This window comes from Mastacembelus armatus, chromosome 6 (genome assembly GCF_900324485.2).
Source record: "Mastacembelus armatus chromosome 6, fMasArm1.2, whole genome shotgun sequence".
NCBI classification, from domain to species: domain Eukaryota; kingdom Metazoa; phylum Chordata; class Actinopteri; order Synbranchiformes; family Mastacembelidae; genus Mastacembelus; species Mastacembelus armatus.
Window position 1 is genome coordinate 5,946,154 of NC_046638.1, and position 8,502 is coordinate 5,954,655.

Consider the following 8,502-nt stretch of genomic DNA (forward strand, 5'->3'; position numbering starts at 1 on the left):
CCGTCCCCTAGCTCCTCACTCCCACCCCTGGGGGAGGGAGCCGGCACCCACTCCGCAGACGTGGTGGGACGACAAAAAGCGGACCACAGAGCAGAGGGGTGTAGAAGCAGGGATAGAAAAAGACGAGGGTGAAGGGCAGAGAGAGGAAGCTGCAAGGAGTGGACCTGCCTGTATGAAATCCAAAGTTGATGATGCTGGGTATGGGTGAGGCAGGACAGTCCTGGGGAGAGCAAAAAATGTTAAAATTAATATGGTGCTGTGCAATGAAGACGTTTCACAGACATAATTATTAGTTATCACAGTTTCCTTTCTCACAAGTGTGAAATATCAGAATTAAATGAGCTGGAATCCGCAAATATATGACGATACTCAAACAACTTATTGATCATATAAACTGTTGATTAATTTTCTTTCTGCTGACTAAACATTCATTGACAAACATTCCTAATAATTCATTCATGTCAGTACTTATTAGGACTACGCAGGTTGCTTTAGATCAAAACTTTACCCTTAAACATTTTGACTTGCAAAATGTCAAATAGTCAGGAATGCATAAATATTGTATATGTGTATTTGAGACTGTGCACATTCAGTGGACTGTTTTGAGTCTCATCAGATTAAAGGCTTCACAATTTGCAGACCATATAATTCTACATATTAAATTAAAACATGAAAGCCACTAAAAATCAAACTAACAAGATAACGTTTGTAAGATAAATGTTATTGAGACCAGCTAAGCTATTCTGATTAGCAACCTAGCTGCTACATTAAGGCAGTCACCTGAAGGTGAATGGCAGACTGCAAGATCACATCAGCCCTGCAGCTGCTAATCCTGCCTTGGAAAAAGCACCTCAGATCATTTATTAAATTAGTGCCACCATGAAAACAAATAAAGTGCCACCTAGCTTTGAGACAACAGCAGGAGGCGCATAAAGTCAACTAATACGAAGACACATTAAAGTGGGATCACCATCCTCAGACACACATGCCAAGGAGGATCATACTAGGATATTAAAGCCAGAGGGCTTTCTGGGTTGCCCGTTTCTTAATCTGCAGTATAACTGACTGTGTTATTATTAAACTTATAGGTTCACAGCTAAGATTCAAATCAATGTGCTTGTTCATTGTTTTGGGTGAGGGAGTATTACAATAACCAGATGTCTAATAGAAAGTATTAACTTTATATTCAATTGGCTGTTTATGACAGCTTTGAGATACACATGCAACTAACAGCACGGGGATGTTTTACTTGCAAAATGCCAACAGACAAATCAATATCCTGTTTTCTACAGACACCGGTTTGTTTAGCATGGGCACACAGTGCGTATACGTGTGTCTGGAGAATCTAAAAGCAATATTGACTCCACCTCTTCCGCTCAGCGGATGTGTATGAGAAAAATGGAAACGGGCACTGATGGTAAGACATGGTGAAGAAACAGCTCACCAACTCATGAGTCAATACAAACAGACCTTTGTGTTTTTCATTGACGATTTTCCTGCCGCTATGACATGAAAACACATCCATGTCCATTTAGGGCAACAAAATGAACAGCATCAACCATTACGTCAGTTATAATCCCAAACATCAGTGAGTGTGTGTTACATGTAGAGACAGTACACAGGTCTAAATTGAAACACGACAGTAAGGTTTAACTCTCCAGTCAGTCCCCCACCCTCGCTCTTCCTTTGAGCCCCCTGATGTTTCACAGTGCTTCCTGCAAAGCGTCCGGCCAGGCCATTTCTTTCCACTCTCACACACGTGTATGCACAGATGTGCACATAAAGTCACACACTGATAAAATAAGATCAGGTCCACCCAAAAAAAAAAAAAAAAAGAAAAAACACCCTGACATACTAATACACAAACACTTGGAGAGAAGACTACACCATCACATCTTCACTGCACAGTCAAACAAAAATGCCACATATTCACTAGCTCCAGCTTTTAAAATGTGAACATTTGTTGATTATTCTGAACTGAATATGTTTGGGTTTCTAACTTGGTAGAACAACTAATCAAAAGGTTTTGTTTGGCTGTTTGTCCTAAACAAGACCAGCTCACTCTACATGTTGGAAATATGTTACAGTGAGATGATACAAAAGCTGACATTGTTTTTTCTGGCAAAAAAGTCTTTAGGCAGTCACAATATGTAAAAAAGTCAAATTAATAACTAATAACTGTAATTAATAAATAACAGCCTAACCAAAAGTAACACCTGGCCTGACCCCAGGAGAAGCGTGACATTTTTCATAAACAACTAGTTAACAGGTCTTCTCTTGTGAGGCTGTGAAGGCTTTAGTAACTGATTGCTATTACAGCTCATGGCAAAGGTTCATTAACAAAAATCTTTTAAACTCTAGAACAAGAGCATGTCAGTGCAGTTTGAACTATTCATCTTCATCTTCACCCTAAGTGAAAGAGCTTAATTACTCTAAATACATACTTCACTTAATTAAAGCACATAAAAACTCTAATTACTTAAAATCAAAAACTTAAGTTCTAATACTCATTATGATCAGCTACTGGACAGTGAGACCATGGCTTTGCTTAATTCACAAAAAACAAAGTTTTGTTACATAAATCGCAACATGTGAATCAAATTTGACATATCTATGGTTTGTGTAACTGATTTTAATCAAACTACAACTCCAGCTCAGGGTCACTGTCGGTCATTCAGGAGGCCATAAACCATTTAGTGGGCTGCTGAGAGCCTCACTCAAAGTGTCCACAAAGTTAATTAACAAAGCTATGCCTTAAAACAACCCCCCTCACTCGTACAGCCCAGTCCCTAATTCACCCCCAGAGAGGCCCCTCTTTACTGGAGCTGTTCAGCAGGATAATCCCTGAGTTGATGCTGTGGTCAGGAGGCCATGTAACCCCCGAACTGCCCCCGACCCCTTAAGACTGACAACTGGTAACAGGTAACAAAGACACCTGAACAAAGATGGACCTACATGTATACACACACCTAGTCACAGAATTCATCCAAGCAGATTGATGTGCAAGGCTGAAAAATACATCAACATACACATAAACACAGAGGTGAAACAATAAAGCTTTCCCGTCTATACACACTGTTCTGTATGCACCAAAGCACCACAAAAAAGCAATGGGTAGCTGAGCACCTTTTCACCTCCGTGCTGGACCAGTGCCAGTTAGCCCTGCTAGCCACTGTCTTTCACATCCCACTGAATTTGGTAATTTTCTGGATTTTCCTTTAGCACCAACAGCAGGTTGACATTTGTTGGTTTTAGTGTTGAAACTAACAATTATTTTCATTATCAATAATCAATCTATTAGTTTCAGGATTAATTGTTTGGTCTATAAAACATCACAGTCTTCTAGAAACCAAGGACCGTCTTATCAACAGTCCAAAACTCAGAGATTCAGTGAACTGAAATTTAAGATGAAGGAAAGGTCACAAATTCTCACATTTAAAAACATGTATAATTGAAATGTGACTGATACAATAATAAAGTTGGTAATTATTTTCTGTTGTAAGTTGACCAATTGTTGGAGCTCTGATTGGTTAATGTGAACAAATAGAAAAACATACTGTATATAAAAACTAACAAAAAAACAAACCTGAAAAAAAAAAAAATCACAAAAACTGGGTCAGAAAAACTCAAGACAAGTAGACTACCTGCTTCCACTCATGGACTGTGAGTATGTGTGTGTAGTGAAGTAGTCACAACCTCCACTAATCAGGTCAGGAATGTAAAGGCAAGAAACACAGTGTGAAAATAAATCAGCAGTATAGGATCAGGCTATGCAATAGATGCCATGAGCGAACAGGTTTGTTTCATGGGATTTTTGCTCAGACCGCATGTTCCCTGGCACTGAGTCCCACCAGGCTGCCTCCAAGCTGCCTCATACTTATTAGTTATGAAAACACTCACTGATGTAATGTATTGTCTAGCTTCTTACCCTAACCTCAACCATCATGCCTAACTCCAACCTAAATCTTATTCTAACCCTAAACAAAGTCTTAACCCTCAAGCAGACCTTTAGAGGACTGGCCAAAATGTCCTCATGTCATCACAACAATGGTATTGAACTTACCTATGTCGCCACAACCATAGAAATACATTTACACAACACTTTCCTCAAACACACATGCTAATATGAAAGCACACACAAATAGAACTATAGAACTGCAAACAACATTATTTTTATTTGCATTTATTATTTTTTGTATTAATATGCTAATTATTTTATCAATTTTTATCAAGGTCACACACATGTAACTTTACCTAGAGAGAAAAATAACCTGTAACCACATGTTCTGTACCTGCTAACAACTGTTTTCTGTTTCCCACATCAACTTCACAATATGATAATAGAACATGTCAGCGTTATGCTTACAGTTTGTTTCTGGTGCCTTCAAGAGGCCCAAAAACACTCAACTGGTATGTCAGGATTAAAATTTAAAAAAAAAAACAGGATGTTAATATACAAATGTAGCTTCTAAAAATTATATAATTTGCATTTTGTACAACTGTATATTTTATATTGTATATTTTTTACTAGTCCGTTAACAAAGGACATGCAAAGAGGACAAAGGGTCAGGACTCTTGGCCCTTTGTCCTCTCTGGATGTCATTAACTAGAGGTGGAGCCAAAGAGGACAGTGGGTCTATCAGATGGGTCCTAGATAATCCAAATAGAAAGATCCATCAGAGTGGCTGGAATCAATGGACAACACAGTCACAGACGGCGCACAGAGCTGTGGGTGCAGAACGCTGTCGGCAGAAAATACGGAGAGTGGGGGGGGGGTGCAGAAAGTCTTTGTTCTACAAGGCTCATATCTGAGGCATTATTCGTTTCTCTCATTCGAGCGGAGGAGGAATGATCACTATGTAGGATGAGGAGAACAGCAAAAAAAAGCAAAAAAAAAAAACTCCTCCGCTTTGGAGAGGACCTGTCTCAGGGCAGCACACTGTCTCTAAAACAAGGTTGAAACACACAAATTTCCCTGCTTGCTCACATGCCTTCTCATCGTTTTTTAAACCTCAGTTCTTACTTGCTCCACTCATTCACCCCCACACACACATCCAGCTCTAGGCCCAGTCCCATCCACCCACACACACACACATCAGTTACCATATACAGACGCACAAACACTACTGCAGTGCAAACAATACAACCATAGAGTTCATATTACAATATAATTCATCTGTCTCAGACAATAGTGAACCCAGAGCCTTGAAAACAAAAGGGTCAAGGTGTATAAAAAACCCAAACTCCTGTGGCTGTCACACACTTCAGCAGAGGCTTTGACAGGTGTGTTTTTTAACCCTCTGCCCCCACATGCTCACACTGTCACCCTGCTCCATTTCACCTGTTGCCCCTCTGGAAAACACACTGCTCTCAGCTGCCGTGCGGGACACCATAACACACACACACGTACACTCAGCCTGGCACACTACACATTACCTTTTGAACCCTGACCAAAAATATTCACTCATTTGCTCTCTTTTAAGCCCTGCAGAGACAACTTAGTGAAATATACACTCTGTTGGATGTTAATTTGGTACCTCAAGTCATAACTAATGCCTTCTGCAACAGATTCTCCCTTCACGAAGGTGATAATAAATACGTTTTTGTTTAAAGTGTGTGGTACAGAGGTGATACTGTCTCATTAATACAACTGTCATGCACACAGTATTAGCAAGTTGAAGCACAGTACACACACAGTGGTTATACTTATATTATAGTACTGCATATCTCCAAACAGCCCTAAGCATTTGAGCTGCAGCTACGAACACACTGTTTTGTTTTGTTTAATTGGGAGCGATATAAGTTTTGATAGCTCTTACTCCTACGGAATTTGAATGCACTTATTGCACATGGCCTTGGATGGATGTTTCTGATAAATTCATTTTTAATTGTACTAGACAATGACTGATTAGTAGTAGACACACATGCTCAGTATGAACTGCACATTTAAAACAAGTGTAATCTAATAGGCCAGCAAACCATTTACCATCAACACCTTTACTACTGTTGCTGGTGTAAACTGTGGTATTTTTATTATTTTATATTCAGTATTTTAATTTTCTGCTATTCCGCACAAACATCGCACGTGTTACTGTTTCCAGCTATATGACAGCTATAGTTAACTTTGCAGGTTCAAATTTTAAAAACAAATCAAATAATCAGCCCATTTTATATGATGTGTTAAACTACAAATCAACTACAGTTAAAATGAACTCCACCCTATTTGGCTGAACTATAGCAATACTGCCTACAGCTTTTTTTTTTATATTATTTTGCTTGTACACAGTGGTGGAAAAGAACATTACATACATTTACCTGAGTTATGTACTTAACGTACCTGCACTTGTTTAGTTTCATTTGATTTTTTTATTTTCATAAAATATTGCAATAATAGCAATTGCATAGCATCCTATTATAATATAACTGCCAGAGCCAATTTACCTCCACTAAGCTGTTACATATTAATTGAATTCTGCTGATAGTATTTTATTTGAGTGAAATTCCCCAGGTTATTTTTTTTTTTACACTGTAACACTGCTATTTTTCCTAAGGATCAGAAAACTTCTTCCACCGTCACTGTATCTAGTTTTTTTCTATCTTAATTACATGTTTGAAAGCAGAACAACAACAACAACAACAAGGTGTTTACATCGTGGTATTTTAGTTTTTTAGTACTTCCTCCACCACCGGTGAGGTCATGCGTAAAACACATGCGTTAATGATGCCAAAGACACTGAAATCACTGAGTGCTAAATGTAAAAGTAGCTGTCAGACCGCTGCTCGTTGACAGAAGAGGAAACACCAGCGCTGGATTCAGCAGGCGAGTTAAACACACTTTGAATGAGCGGAGTTTCCCGGTGTAAAACTTTACCCGGACTGGCGCTAATGTTTGACCGTATCCACAGTAGTGACGCTATTTTTTTTTTCGGGAAAACCCAAAAAGTTCCGGCTGAAGCACAGGAAGTCAAACCACACGCGCACACACACAGACACACACACACACACTCCACTACAGGAATTAAAGAAAAAAAATGTGGGAATTTGAGTGAAGAAATGTGAGATATTTGAGGAATGTCATCTCCGACAGTGAGTGAGAAAGACTGAGAGAGAAAAAGTGACTTCACATCCACAACATTCAACAGACTGAAAGTTTACGCGCAGCTCCAAGCCGAGCAGGAGTGCAGCACTGAGACAAATGCAGAAACGCTTCTGGGAGCTTACCTGGTGAAGCTGTTAGCGCGGAGACAGGCAGGCAGGTAGAGCAATATCTCTTTATTTATTTACTTTTTTAATTGAAATAAAGAGTGACTCTATTAAGATTTTTTTTGTCTTTGTTTGTTTTCTGCTCCCGCGTCTCCTTCCTGAAGCCGTTTGTTTGAAGCGAGAGGAGGGCAGGAATTTCAGGAATTAGCCGTGGTATGACATGAAGCCTGGAAAAAGCCTGAGAAAAAGACCAAGGGAGAGAAGGAGGGAGGGGAAGGAGGGAGGGAGGCAGGTCTGACCGGTCAACACGTAACGACGAAGGGGAGGAGGGCTCTGAAAAGGAAAGGGTGTTGAGGAGGAAATCTCATCAAGAATAATAATAGAGAAAAAACACAAGCCTCGGGAAACTGTCACTGCCTTTAAGAGGGAGGGACAAACGAATACATGACAATAAAATGATGAGAAATCACTCAACTTTTTGGTAATGACTTCTAATGGGCGTCTGTATTGTAAGGATGTGCGCTAAAGTGTTAAAATCACTTTAATGACTTTAAGATGAAAAGAGAAACTCAACTGTGATGAGAACTTTGTCTTTTGTGAGGGTCAAGATTTATTGGTTTCTTTTGATTTCACAAACTTCCAAACCTTCCCACTTTATTCATTTTGTTTTTAAAACCATTGTTGTATTGTTTTCATTGCTTGGTGAACCGGGGCAGTTTTCCACAATGTGGTCAAATACAATTCTTCACTGACTCTTTTTATTGATTCAAATGTGGTTGCAGTGAGTTGATATTTCATAATGACCCATGTGGTTCCACTTTAGTTTATTTATATGACATTTAGTTATATTTATATACATATAATATATTTATTTATTTATATCACTTTACCCCAGCATCTATTTAATATTAATTCACTCATGTCCTATACTGCACTATATTAAATGTTAGAATGTATTTACATTGATCTCAATATCTCTTTAACGTACATGCCTGTTGAAGCCTGTCATAGAGGGGTTTTTTTTTTGTGCTAAAAATAACTTAAATAAAATTTAGAAATTGAGCATTTTTTGAAGATGCACTTGGAATCTGTTATTTTCCAGGTCCATATGCTCACACAAGTAGACAAAAGCCATAATATTGTTGGACTTTGGCATGTTGTGCAAGTCATTAGCGGCCCAGAGGCCTAATTGTCTCAGATGATTTTGAACTTTGGACTCTGTGAGGCAACATGTGCAGCATAACATGAACTGGGTGACAGAGTCTTCTAGTGGGTATTATGGGTATTACATGGTGCTGG